This window comes from Anser brachyrhynchus, assembly GCF_964034855.1.
Source record: "Anser brachyrhynchus genome assembly, chromosome: 1".
In the NCBI taxonomy this organism is placed as follows: Eukaryota; Metazoa; Chordata; class Aves; order Anseriformes; family Anatidae; genus Anser; species Anser brachyrhynchus.
The window spans coordinates 192,420,389-192,435,518 of NC_137694.1; the positions used below are offsets into that span (position 1 = coordinate 192,420,389).

At 40.2% G+C, this 15,130-nt stretch overlaps 1 long non-coding RNA gene across 1 annotated transcript; it reads right to left on the reverse strand.

Moving 5' to 3' along the window:
* Positions 1-4,684: 4,684 nt before the first annotated feature.
* Positions 4,685-9,666, reverse strand: LOC308194892. The gene is made up of 3 exons (XR_013951020.1): positions 9,401-9,666; positions 8,665-8,712; positions 4,685-6,469 (listed from the first exon to the last, which is right to left on the reverse strand). It is a non-coding gene; the product is annotated as an uncharacterized lncRNA (long non-coding RNA).
* Between the last annotated feature and the right edge of the window lie 5,464 nt (positions 9,667-15,130).

Here is a 15,130-nt window from a genome sequence, read left to right on the forward strand (position 1 = left end):
AGATTAAGCCTTGTTAAGCACAGATTAAGCACATTTTTTTGTGCTTGATGACATTAATTCCTCTGGTTTCTTCACGTAATATTAAGGCACTACATTTCTTTCTTAATCTGTTAGAAATAGTGATAATGTTGATTTGTTGATTTAAAGTTTTGGGCGAAAGCTCTAGACCAGTCTGATTCATCATAAACTGTTTTCAGGTCAGGAAGCAATCTTTCTAAGTTGTTTGCAGAGAAAGCAGGAAGACATTTTTCCCCATTCTGTGTTATCTTTTTGGTGGGTTTTTCTTTTGCTTTGTTTTTGTAATATATTCCTCTCAGTTGTATTAATTGTTTATAACTGGGTGAACCTCCAGAAACTTGTACTTTTATTCTAGCTCGTACACCTAGAAAAACCTTGAAAAACTCTTCCAGGACTGTTGGTCTCATATGTTAGCAAAAGTCAAACATAGGAAAACTAGTAAATTTCCGCATGTCCTACATTTATAGCTAGTTACCACTTCTACTTCTCTGTGAAAAATATTTTATTTTGCAGCCTATTAGATTGCATAAAACATCACTGTCTAACACTAAAATTAAGTGTTTTATCTACAGACTGCTTCCAAGAGCACAAAGATGTGTCCAGAAGAAAAAGAAGGACTCCCGTGCTTCATGTGAGGATCACCCCCTTAGCATATACATCCACATACTTCTTAGCCTACCTCCTTGATATCCTTGGTGAACTATTAGAGACATAGCCCTATCTTCAACCACTGAGAAATCTAGTTATGTTAGACAGAAATACTTTTTGCTTTCAGAAGTGAAGGAATGAAGCAGATCATTTACTTTTTAGCATATTGTTTTTATCTAGAAAAAAAAATTCACTTGCTCCCTTTGAAAGTTAGTTTCATCTCAGTTTTGATGACAATGGAGTATCTCAGATTTGAAACTTGTATTTCCCCAATACTGGCACCATATTTGCTGAGCTATTGAATCAATGGCTCTGTTTGAACAAGCACTTAATACAACAGGGACCGATCCCAGTGAGATCCCATCCCAAAGGCTGCCAGTTGTATGCACTTTCTTGGCATATCAGATCCTGAAATGTGGGCAGAGCTTTGAAGTGGATATTCTACTTCTCAAGCAATTTGTAAACAACAAATTGTAATTTTTTTTCCTAACAAATTATTAGGAATTCTGTATTGGACAAGGGTCTTTTTCAACATATGTTTCCTATTCTGACACCCTTCAAAACAGAAGAGCAAAAATCTCCAAAGTGTCCGGGGCTTGCTCTAACATGGGATAGGAATTTTATCTGAAAACTTAAACATTTCTCCTGGACGAGAAAACCCTTCTATGCTCAGCCCCATACTGAAGGGGATCACAAGCATGTAGGAAGCAGGAAGGGTAAATAGGGTAGACATGATGCTTTGACCTCTTCAGGGTGTGGCTTCCAGATTGTCCTTTGACTGTAGTACACTTCCACCACCCACATTTGAGCTTATGCCTTTCTCCACCACAGAAGAGAAGGTTTACAGCGTGTTTGATACAGCAAACAACCATGAGCATATGGAATAACCACACCTTTTAACGTTAGAGTGAACGCAGTTGCTGCAGATAATTATGACTGCTCACAGGTAATCTGTTGTAATACTCATCCAGGCAATCTTAGCTTCTGCATAAGAGCCAAATTTGGGAATATTAAAAACTTAGAGCAGCGCTCAAGTCGAGAATGTCCAGATGAGTGTTACTACAGGTCATCTCTGTGCCTTTCCTACTTCTTGTTGCCACACACGCATGCAAAGCAAAGCATATGAATGGCGTTACTTACCATGTCTAACCTAGCTGGATCATGCTAGGCGACCATGAGCTCCCAGGGGAGCATTCAGTTGCTTCAGTGTAGGCCTCTCATGCCATTTGAGATGGTGTAGACTATCTGGTATGGCCTCCAATTGTGGCTTTTGAAAGATGTGGGTCTGCCATAGGTCCTAAAGTCCTTTTTACCAGCTTTGTAGGGGTAGCTTAGATACCTTAGAGCATCTAAATTGTCCTGAGAGGCCTATATTTTGGCAACAGATCCTGCTCCCAGTTTTGCAAGCTATGGAGAAGATGGATTTTCTGTTTCAGGAGAATCCCCAGATTTGAGAAAATAGGGTAAATCTCATTAGGGCAGGCTCACTTATGCAGATATGACAGAGGGTTGGTCTTCTGCAATTCAGCTAGATACCTGTTGCCTTTTCTGTACATGTACTCAGGTTGTCGTAGACACAGTAAGGAAAAGGACTTCCAGGAAATTGCTTACTGTCCGGGGCTTTCTTCACATCTGCAACTAAACTCTTTGGGAGCTATAAATCAGAAATCACCTCTATGCCTACAGCAGCTTGGAAGCACAACTTGGGACATCCATCCCTTGGGGGTAAATGCACCTACATGCCTTGCCTTGGACTGCAGAGGGATGTGAGATACAACCCACAGGGCTGCATGGGGTTGTATCACCTGGTGAGGTGAGGGTGCCATGGTCATCACACAACAACCCCTGCAGCACCCACATGTGTTAGCCTTCCAACCAAGCAGCCCAAGGAGGAAATCCAAGAGAGCAGTTTCCCCCTCAGCAAACCTGCTGCTGGTGCCAGGAGCGGGCTGGTGCTGGGCTGACATCACGGCGAGCCCAGGCAGAGCACAGCCCTGTAAGGGGAGCTGTGGAAGCACAGGGGAAAGTTCTCACCTAGCAAGCCTTAAAGGAAAGGTGCTGTCTCAGCTCCTTTACGGTCGGAGCTGTAATGGGCATAATTTAAAGTTGCACAGCTTTTTTTTTTTTTTTTTTAAAAAAAAGTCACATTCACCCTCTTTTTCCTTCTACACTTTCATATGGTGGAAAATTTGATTCAAAAGGGAGCTGTGTGCTTTGGAAAATCTGGCTAGTGTGTCAGTTCACTTTAAAAAAGAGTGGAGAACAAAAAAGCCCAGCTCCCATGCTCATGATGACCCTTAAGGGAACTTAATTAAATGTGACGGTGAATGAAAGGTAAGCAGTTAAGTGTCTACCCCAGACAGGATATGGTAAGCCAGACTATACAATATGTGTAGAGATAGTGTTTGTTTCTTGCCCCCATCTCTCCTTCCCTCCTCAACCAAGGTGAGTGGTGGAGCAGGGGAGGAGTCATCTTCCCAAGTGAATTGCTCTATCAAAATTTTTATTTCACTCTGCTTCTTTTCACTTTTGTCGGGAATCTGACCCAGAACTCGCTTGTCACTTACCAAAAATGAAAAGAAAAGGAAGGAAAGAAAGAAATCCTGTGCAGATGGGGGTCATGTTCCAGTGAACTCATTCTAAACATAACTTTTTCATTTCAGCGCTCCTGCCTGCCTGGTAGCTCAGGGCTTAATGCCTCTATTTCCATCACTCTCCAGCCCTGTAAATTAAAAATCTCTGCAGCATACAGCAATAAGACAGCAGGCTTTATGGGACTGGGTCACAAGTATTTTCATCTTATTTGAATAATTAACTTGTCATCATTCTGCTTAGCCTCCTGCCACTCCTTTCTCCATTCTCCACTACAGAAATATGCTTTTGTGCTTCATTTTCACTCTGCTTCATTAAAATCTCCTTCTAGTGCCCTCTTCTGCAGCTGCCCATGGGTCCTCCAGAGCCTTGTGCCAGTAGGACCAGGCTGCAAACACCCCATGCTTTTCTGGGTTAAGGGATAGCAGCCCACAGCTGGAGCAAACCAGCAACGCAACAGGCAACAGCCTCAAAGAGCTTGTTTGAAACTTAGCTTTTCTGTGCTTTACCTAGTGTTAGTTTGGGTAACTGCAAATCAGCATAATATGGCTGTTAGTGCATTAGAGCTGGTGGAGATTAAATTGTACAGATCTGATGAAATTGAAGGTGGTGGACTCTTTTTTTAGAAACCTTATGCCTTTTCTTATCTATAAAAAGAGTTAATATCTTAATTTTGTTTCCACACATCACTAAAACATTGGGCAGGGAGTCAGGACAATTCCTGGCATAAGATTCCTGCATGACCTTGATAACTTACCCTAATGGGATTTTGCTGATGCTCAGCAAACTCTGAAAATCAGGCCACAGAGGCACCTAAATATAGATGAGATGTCCACATTTCACATGCTGAACTTAACCACTTTGCCCTCCAATTTCCCCACTTACAAGAAATCAAGCTAATAAGATTTTATCTATCTCAATACTTCCCTGAGCCAAGAAACTGCAGTGACTGGCATAAATTTTTAGCAGAAGTATGTTAATTCATTTTTAAAGGCAGTTTAGGATGGTAAGATGAAGGTGCTATACAAATGCAAAATATTTCACAAAATCTTTGTCTTTTTTTTTTTGGTCTGTGTCTGAGTATATAGTTCAAGCATGCAAATGTGTATTGTATATCAGAACTTTGTCTTATTAAATACAGAGTCAAGAAAGTATTTCAAAGCGAGTGAATTAATATTAACTTATTTGCCTGTCAGAAAAATACTACTATCTGCAATACAGATAAAGAATGAGAAACAAATAGCTGTTATAGAGAGTGACTTCACTTGGGGAGTCATGCTCAAAATCTCACACGAACAAAACGTCACAGACTTTCTAATAATTATAGATCATAAGTTTCTGACACAGAAGGTTACTTTTCTTTGGACTACGTATGATGGATAAAGATGAATTAACCACTGGAGTAGAAGTTGTTCGTTGCCTAGGAACCAATGATCATGACCTCATTGCATTCAGAATACCCAAACAAAGGATAGCCCCAAAGCATAAAATGTAAGTGATGTTTCAGAACGACTACTTCCAAAAATCTAAGAGCAATTCTGAACCACATCAGCTCAAAGGAAAACATCCACTTTAACAAAATATTTTAAAGGAACCATGCTTACATAACTTTCTACTGAGTGTCCCAGAAGAGTTAGCTGTGGAGATCTTTTTGCCAGTGACAGCAATTTTTAATGAACCTGATGGTGATAATGATGTTTCAAAACACTGGAAGACATTATGCTTGAAATAAATAAATAAATAAATGGAGCTACGGAAATCTGGATATTTACAGGTTTATTAGTTATTATGAAATAACATTATTTCCAGACAAAATAATGGAAAACAATGTGTGAATTAATCTGTGTCAATCAAGTAGGTATTGTAAAACAAAATCAGGTTGTAAACTTTCAGATTACAAATTCACATAGGTAAGGTTACTTAAAGATGTGAGTTACCTGAGACTATTGTTAGTCATTTAAAGTAATAGAACACAATATTCTGATTAGAAATATTTTCTTATCTATAGAGTGCTTATTTGGATACAGAAGAAGCTAAATGAGAGCTCTTGAATATTGATAGTAAGTAAGAAGAAAATTCAGTAAAAGGGTGTGTTCCTAGTGGGCTACTTTAAGGATTGTTACTGCCCATTACATTATTCAACATCATTATATTCAGCAGGAGTAATAAGAAGAAATTTCCTGCTGATTTACAGATTAGTGGAACAATATAACATGATAGGAACTGGACATTTATTATGAGCAATATACTTGTTCAATAAACTGGAACCCACTGAAAGAAAATATATTTTAATACAGGGCAGAAGAATACGTCTCCAAATGGCTATTGAAAGACTAAGCTATAGCAGATGGAGAAGATGGAGAAGATATAGAAGATGGAACCTAAGGTGCAGGTTTCTGTTAGTTGGAAGGTTTTTAGAGAGAAAAAATAATCTTTTAACTTTCTTCTTTTAACTTTCTTGTCTTTTTCCTTTGTCCCTAAGCCTCTCTGACAAGAGAACAGGCACAGGGCTGGCTGAACTTTACATTTGCCCAAGCACAGCTCTCCTTTTGTTTTAAATGGAAAATCTTGTGTCTATGGTCAAGAAAGAAGTATGGTTCAAGCAACAATTAACTGGTTCAATTACACTGGAGATTTGACTAGATTTCTGGTTGTTCCTCCTAGTCCTAAACTCTGTAAATCACAAGCAGCCTAATGTCTAAGAGTGTCAGCAGGGAAGGAGATACGCATTTTGTTGCTTCGCCTTTTGATGTGTTTTACTTTGAACACTGAACTCCAGAAATTTGGCTAGCAGTGACCAGACTTCAGCCTATGCCCTGGCTGCAAGGCTGTAGAGACACATCATGGTTTTGCTCACCCACTGGCAATGAGGCTCACCACCCTGGCCAGTGTCCTAGCCTGTACAGAAAAGGTGGAGGACACCGTCCTACAGACATTCACCCATTCACAGGCTGGTTCTCAGAGCACTCTGCTGGAAGATCAGACATGCCAGTTATAACACACAAAAGGAACCACCTTCCAAACAAAGGTTTTTGGATCCCCCCTTGAGATTTGGGCCTTCTTGTCACCTCCCCCCATCCCACCTTGGATATGCCCCCAGATGCATTAGCAGGTCAGAAATTGTACCTTGGTACTTCCCAGAAAACATGTGTGGCATTATTGTTCTCCTTCCCTTTGTTTATTTCAAAACTTTGCAGGTGGTTTGAATGAACTGTGAAGAAGAAAGAACATGAAGTTAATGCCTAGGAATCTTAAGGGAAAAAAAAAAAAACTTTTTAATACAACCCAAGTTTTGTCATATACCTACCATGTGAAAGCAGGGTTTATTTTCATATATCCCACTCCTGGCACATTCTCAGTGCTTTATGTAAGTGTTGCAATGTCATCATCATTGGAATACATATTCTTTGCCAGTTTGTGTGTCAGTAAATTTTTTGCCTTTTTTTTTGGCATTTTTGCTCTATCTTCAAGCAGAATAGATGTTTTATCTGGTCTGTAAAGTGCTTTCAGATCTCTGTAGTTCAATAACCTGAACTTATTCTTGAAATTATTTACCATCAACACTTCATTTGTGTGGCTTTTTCTAATAAGGTAGCACTGAATCCTTGGTAAATACATAGAACTTCTATTAAACTACGCTAAACCAAAGTTCATCTAAATTCTCCTCAGTTCTTCCCTGATTTGGAATAGAAACTCTTGAAAGTGTGCCTTCTGTTACATGCCCCTGCTGTTTGAAATTTTTGGATACTTTTGAAATTGCCTTGCTTTTACTTTTCTTTTCCCCAGCAATCAATAAAGGCTACTTTAGCTTGAACATTTAGCTTAAAGCTTGAACACTTGAATCTTAAATGAAACATATTTAGTATTTGAGACTCTTCTAAAAATTGATGTTCAAAAACATGAAGGACTTCCCCAGCGTGAGATGGCACATCTGCTCCACAAACTTAGCTCTAGTGTTTACTCACTTTGTCCATTTTTCTCCCAGCACCTATCCCAACCCCAGCACCTGCAAAGACAATCCAGACCTAGAAGCATTAAATGGACAACAGCAATGTGTATCGCCAATTCTAAAATCCATGTTATGTCAGGAAAGGACAGAAAGGAGGGTCTGAAAAGTGAGCTGACCTTGAAAAAAATAGCCAAAATGGGCCAAGCCAGCATATGTGAGAGATCTTCACAGAAAATGTAATGGCAGCACTGAAACATTTAAAACAGTCAAAACAGGAAAAAGAGTTCAACTTAAGTGTAATCATGCCACAAAAGTTGTCCGAATAGTTCTTGGATCAATTCTTGTGATGCTACTTAGAGTAATGTCAGAGCTTACTGGTCATCTTCCAGAGAATCTACCAGCTGCCCGCTATCAACATTGCACTGCTCCTACACTCGTCTTTTTCTCTTCATTACAAATCTGACTGCTATTGCTTTAAAAGCTCTTTTCCCCCAAACAGCAGAGAGGTCCTATTTTTGTGCAGTTATGTTAAGAACAGCCATTTTATTAGCAAGTACTTGACCTGTTGCACATGCTTACAACTAAATGAATTCTTAAGTATTTCAAATAAACTATTCTTAATTATAACACTATTAATATGTTAGTGAAAAAAAGATGATGATGATGTATTGTATCCTAAGTAGTACTATACAGTGCTACTTGGAAATAGCATTTATATGAAACACACATTCTCCCTGGCAGTGTAGCAATCATTTGCACTGTTTAAAAATGCATCCTACTGAATAGCATCCAAAGAGCTGGTATTGAAGGAGGATACAGGTAAATCTGTGGCTGGGTGCAGTAAAGCAAACGAGGTATAAAACTGATAAGGGAGGGTATGGAAAGGACCTTAAGCAATTATCTAGAAACTCAGTGTCTGGCTCTTACCCACCTTGTTCTTTCAGAAGTCATTGGAAGTTGAGCACCATCACTGCAAAGAGCAAGACATATCTACCCAGCTGATGTGTAACTGCAAACGTACACTTGGAGGCATTCAGTGATAATGTGAAAGACACCATATCATTTTAACACTTTCATAGATATGGCTAAAGGATTTTAAAAAATGGTAGAGCACCATGGCAAGAAACTCACTGTCCTACATCTTTACAAAATGCAGGTCACTTCTGCAAAGAATTTGTCACATCAGTCACTACATAAAAGGAGAAAAACAGAACTGAAAATCTGGATGACTGCAAAGGTTCAACTATTTCTGACAATAATTGGCAGTAAGGAAATGCATATGCTGTGGATGAAGTCCTGGCTTCACTAACTGTGACAGCAGATCTTTTAACTGAGCTCTTTACAGATTAGAATTTCACCCTAAATAAATGAGCCACAGATAACTATGTGGAGTTATTATAAAAGAAATTGAATGCTGAAACAAAAAGATAAACAAGCAGGAATGACACAAAACTTACCACATTTTACTGGTTCTCACAAAGCAGGGGTGTCTTCAGCCATACCTCCTGACAGAGTCAGAGGAAAGAAATAAGGAGGAATCATTTTTCAGTGTAACTGCGTTCTTACATGTGTATGTTCAATTATTACTGTATTTATTTTACTCAGTTAACTTTCTGCCTGTTGTCACTACAAGCAATTTGGAAATTCAGTCCTAATTCAGAAACCTTTTACTTTTCAGACTGTGAGTAAATTCATCCCTGACTGAGAAAAACATATTTCAGGCACATCCTGTGATGCACTGTGGGGCTGTGGCACATAAGCAATATTTACAACTGTCTGGCTGAACTGGGAACTTCTTGTGCAAGAAAATGAGTTGTTCCCATGGAGCACTGGAAAACATCCATAGACAGGCATGGATTAATGGGAGCGGAGTCTATGACAATGGCATTTCACCACCCACACCCCCTGTTTGGCACCCAGTTCTGGTACCAGACTGTGGTCATGGTCTCATCATGCCACCATCCCCTCACTCTACACAGGGTGATGTGCAGGTGGGTCCTACCTGAGATGAGATGCTGCATCATCTCTTTACTGGACTCAGTGATACTAAAAAGGTAGATAGGACATAAGTGCTAAACATAATTGATTAATGCTAGCAAGAGAGTTGCTCCATCATCCTATATACTCTCGGACCTCCCAGTGTTCAACTGGTAAGTTTTACATTTTTCCAAATAATTTCAGCTTTTCACTTACATTTAGAGAGAGAGGAAGGGATGGGAGGAGGGAGGGGAGACATTCCACAGCTCTGGCTTACAGACCACACCAAAAAGTTCTCAGCACAGCCGCAAGCACAATCTGAAACCAAAGATAATTTACTGCACTATTTCATTACAGAATAAATTGTTTATGATACTTTATGAAACACCCACTCCAATGTCCATGAAAACAGAATCCGTATTTATGAGGCAACACTTATGAGAGGTAGTATAATTTTAGCATCTTATACTTGAGCTATGCTAAAAATGTATTACTTTGTCATCAGGGAGCAGTTATAGTAAAAAAAAAAAAAAAAAAAAGATCGCAACCTTGAAGACTGGATAGTTTTGGGCTGCTGAGAACTAGGCCAGTTTCAGCGTGCTGTTTGCTGGTGGTCTGGTGGTGCACAATGGAAAAGCTACAGCATTCACCCAGCCTGCTGCCTCTTTGTCCACTCAGCCCTCTGCAACCTGCCTTCACTCCCCTGCCAGCTTCCACCAGGCTCTTGGGCATGGTCTGTGGCTTCTGAAACCCTGCAGCAGCTACAGGGACGGTGACAGAAGCTAAAGGACTCATCTCCAGCCCGATGACCCACTAGGAAACCATCTGGGTCATACTTCTACCTGGTTATTGCCTGGTTAAAGGCGGTCAGCAAGGGGCAGCTGTGCGCTGGCTGCGAGGTGATGCGTTCCCACGTGTCAGCTTTCTGGAACATAGCGGGAGCAGCTGAAATCAGTCAGAAGTGTTGAAGTATGTGCACAATCATCAGAAAGCAAGGGAGAGAGCCTCCTCTAATGAGAGGGAAGGTAAATAGAGCCTGAGAAACTGGAAACATTCTTTGGTTTGGCTTACAGCGGGGGTGGTGGGGGGTGAATCTTAAAAGGCATTGTGCACAGCAGAGAGGCCATTCATCACGGGGATTGCGCTTCCTCGAGTACAGTAGGGACATGTGGAAGCCTGTCATTTTTCAGGCCATTACTCAAGAGCTTTCCAGAATTTCAGAATACGCTGACCCCTCCTCGAGACCCAGGTGACATAGCCGGGCCACAGAGGGACCCACATGTGTAGGTCACTCAAAGAGCTATGTTTGGATGGAGGAAGGCATCGCTGTTCGAGGCCTTGGAAGCCCACCGTGAATTCAACACCAGTGCCCTGCCTGCGTTGGCACGGCCGGCCCTTCCCAGATATACTGCTGGCCACATGCATGAGATAAGTAACCTGGGAACTCGGTGAGTTGTAGATGGGTGTCTCCTTTCTGGGCACTTTCCATGTGATCCATCAGATGCTGGAACTGATATATCCTGCTATGGGAAGCATTAAAAAAAATTACAGATATGTTTTAGAACCAGTGGACAAATTGTTGTGTCTGTATCAACATCTAAAAAGAGCCATTTATTTAAATGTGAAAAGTACCTCTCTGCCTTGGCCTTTGAATCTGCAGTTCTGGAGCCCAGAGCAGTGTTTGCATTGTACAACCAGTGGTGGGCTACAAAATGGGAACTCTGCACATCTGTGGGAGCTGGAGAAAATAGTCTAAGCTGACACTTGCGTATTAGGGTTTGATGGGTTTTAAAAGTAACAATTGCATACAAAGGATCCTGGTTTAGGAGCAACACCAGGCCCTTATCTGTCATTTCACCCCATTTACTAACACTGCCCATGCAAGGTCCTACATACAAATCCAGTCTCCACAAAACCCCACAAAATTAAAGCAAATTCACTCTAAAAAAAAAATCTTTCACCAAATCCCCAACGAGATGCTAAAAAGCTTCAGTAAGCATCAAGAAACAGGTCAAGCAAAGTTTTTTTGCACCTGTGGTTTTGCCTGTAATGTATAGGTAGCAATCATATTTGTTCCTACATTTTTGGCCTCCATTTCTCTGTTAGCAGTGCAGCAGACCTGTTCTGCTGGAGGAGCAGTAGGAGGGAAAGTTTTTCCAAGAAGCTGTACGCATTAAAATGAACTAACTGCACACTGCACTCAGTTATGCCAGCAAGAGCAGGGCTTTTCTTTCACAACACCAGCCATGGGTGAAGCTCGGTGCTGTTTTCAGCAGCCCCATGAGTCCATCCACGAGTTGGCATCAGCTGCACATCCCAGCCTTCAGCCAGCACAGCTTTCTGTAGCCACACAGTTGTCTAAATGAAGAGAGTGAAGTTACAGGGGAGAGCCATCAGCTCTGTACAAAGCTTCAAATGTTTTTCCATGTTTATAGCATGAACGCCTTTGTAAAATCCCAGGTACAGGATGAATGCTGAAAACTCCATTTTGAAAGGGGGAGGCAGAGTTAAGGAAAGTGCTTTTGTAACTGCTGCCACAAACATTGCTGACAGCTCAGTGACACTGGAAAACCGAAAGGAGGGAGGGCAGTGCAGAGCCTGTCAGTTTAACTCTTTATTGGAACTTGTTTAATGGGACTTTATGTTCAGCCATGTGAACTTTGAAATACCCAAGTTCAAATTTCGCCTTCAGACTTCCCATCTGTTCTTATTTCATCCTCAGACTTTCCATCTGCTCCCATCAAGGCCTTCCTAATGCCATGCCCAGTCAGACGGTATGGTTTTACCAGGTGCTTCTGTCTTGGAAATTTTATGGTATATAAGAAACAATAAAAATTTATGTTGTACGTGGTACCTGTGTTAATTAATTCCATTGCACAACAATGTTTTTTAAGTGATATTGTCCAGAAAGTCTGTTAAAATCAACTGTAGACAAATACTGCAATATTTTATAGCTCCTAGTGCCAGATGGGTTTGGAGTTCAGACATTTGCGCTAATGCATTTTGTACTTAGGTGCTGTGCTGGGAAAAATCGACTCCTAGTGACAAAAAGTTAACACAAAAATATTGCTGTTAGCTAGGGGCAGCAAATGCAAGGTGGAGGTGTGGTTTTCTGTACTAATTTTTGTTGGAAAGGAGTATCTGATAAGCTGTTAGTATGCATTTTACAAATTAAGAAGAAAAAAAAAAAGTGAAAGATCTTATTTCCTAATGCTAATATGTAAATATTTTCTTGTCTGGAAGAACAAGAATGTGCTGGCTAACAACCAAAGATGTGCTGGATAAAATCCCCTCCACCTGTTCATAGGGCCATTGTGCTAGAAGAGAAAGATCACAAAATAAGCAGCGTTAAGTCCCTCATCATAGCCAGTTTAGTAAGAATAATTAGTGTACTAGAGAAAGATTCACTGTCCAAGGGCACTCCCGTAATTTCTTGCCTCAAATCACTGAACTCAAAGCCAACCAATATTCTACACTCCAAGTGCACACAGTGGGTTACACACTGGGGCTTGTTTTGGACAGGGTTTTTTGTTTGCTTGTTTGTTCCACCAGGCTGGGTAAACAAGGCTTTATGCCAAGTGAGAGTTTCCTTCCCTCGACTTTCCCCTCTCCCAAGCTCTCCAGTGGCTGTGCCTCTTACATGTAAGGAATCCAGAATGAGGCCAGGGATTTCACATTTGAACCCAAACACTGTTAGATCCCAGACAACAAGGGCTTCCCCCCAACAGCAGATTTAAAAGCAGCCTCCTGCAAGAGGCTCTGTCATCTCCATCTTTGCAGGAAGCTCCCTGATGGCCTAGCAGAATTTGTTTTTAAGTGGCAGCTCCATCATGAGGGTTAAAAGGTGCAGAGCTGTTGACAGTGGAATGGCCCTCAGCAATAAAAATTGAAAGAGGAGCTTGTCTGAGATTCATTTTCCTCAGAAAAGAGGAAGGAAGACAGGGAAAGGACAGGGGGTGCAGACCACAGTGTCTATTCATGTGAACATAAAGCTTGGATATTATCTTGTCTTACAATTTTTGGAAGCTGACAAACAGTTACAATTAATGCAGTTCATTTGCTCAGAAATTCAAATGGAAAATTATATCATTGTGAGAATGGGCACTTACAATAACGTTGTGATTCAAGAATACTTTTGTGAATAAAAGAAATAAGTAGAGTTTCCTGCTATTTGTGCTTTTATAATATGTCATGCCTATAAATCTTCACACAGCTGTGGTTATTTGTCATGATAATCACGAATCTTCATACTTTCCTCAAATTTTAGCGCATGTGATTTGTTTCTGTAAATGATGCCAATACTACAATTATCTGTATACTTTATTCCATATTATTTTGTTTTTAAAGTCACAATCTCACTCAGAGAGAGAAGAGGTGATACCTATGTGAATTATTGACTAGTTATGATGCACAGATAAAGTCTATACAGATATAATGACCATCTTACGAGCAACCCACAGACTAAAATCAGTTTTCATAAACCAGTAAATGAATATTTATGCATAACAAATGTATTCACGAACAGAAAAAAAAAAGGCTAAATTTGCAATTAATATTTGTGTTGAATAATTTTGATTTACGAATGGGGACATTTTGTTCAAGTTCTCTAATTATCAGTTAGTTTGCATGTCCGCATACTAGAATATTCTAATGCAAATTGAGAAAACAAGTTAATATCAAATGCTTCCCATAAATTTTGAAGCTCTTCATCTGTTTTTTGTCTATCAAAAAATCTCAGATAATGCACTATTACTTAGTTGTAGGTAAGCATCTTTCTAAAACTGACACATGGTTTAACTTTAATAGCTACTACAATGATCACGATCCATTATCATTTCACTCATTGTTCTTTATTTCATTAATGATGAGGCTGAAGAACTTTAAGAATTAGTTGTAGGATACGAAGCCTTTCATTTCTGACCATTTTGGACACATCCCAGGTCCACAGTGGCCAAAAATTGCTACCATCTGTTGGCCAATAAGCTACAGTGTGTGAAATTTGTGGTCAAAAGGAGGCATCTCTCACACACTGCAATTAAATATACTCCCAACTTGTCATGAGTGTAATGTGGAATTACTCCCAGAGAAGGTGGTGGAAATCCCATCAGATTTATGAGTGCAGTTGAAGAAACCACTGACAAAAGCAAGAAACCATATGTTCCCAGGAGCAATCCCATACCAACAGCAGAGGGTTGGAGAAACCTGATGAGTCCATTGCTGTGATTCTGCTGCTGGTTATAGCCGATTAATCTGAATAGAGACCTAACACTGAGGTTACTCTTTTATTTTTCCTTTTCTCTTTTGGAATACTTGCAAGTTCTCAATACAAAGATTTTCTGCTATATTTAAAAGAATATAGAATAGATATAGCATAGATATTTCGAAGAAGGATATACTCCATACAGCTTCATTGCATTTTACCATAAAGAGGTGAAGAAGCCTTATACCAGCTGACTGTATGCCATATAGGTAGATATAAACGATTACAAAGAGGAACTAAAAAGGGCTGATCTATGCATGAATCTACACTGAAAAGCTAGTTTGACTTAATTTTCTGGTCTTTCCAGGAAAGATGCTAGGAGATGTGGCCTGGAAATTCAGAGCAACACCTTTTACCTGTAAGCTACAGAGAATTACAAGATGATTTAGGAGCCTCCCAAGAACCAGCACCAGGTAGATGAAGGTGAAGTTATTGTTCACCCATCTCTGGGTACAGTTTATCAGCACAGGCTGGCTATGACCTGCTCCCCAAAGCTCACATCTCCTGTCAATTAAATAAGGCTCACGAAAGGCATTTTCATTACCCCAGAAGTTTACTTATCAAAGCACTGGCTTATACATAAACTTATGAAACATGTTAATAGAAATTAACACATGGTTCTGTGGCTGGTGTCATCACTGGGCACACGCTTGCTGGCATCGGACGGGATTCATCTTTCCCAAAGG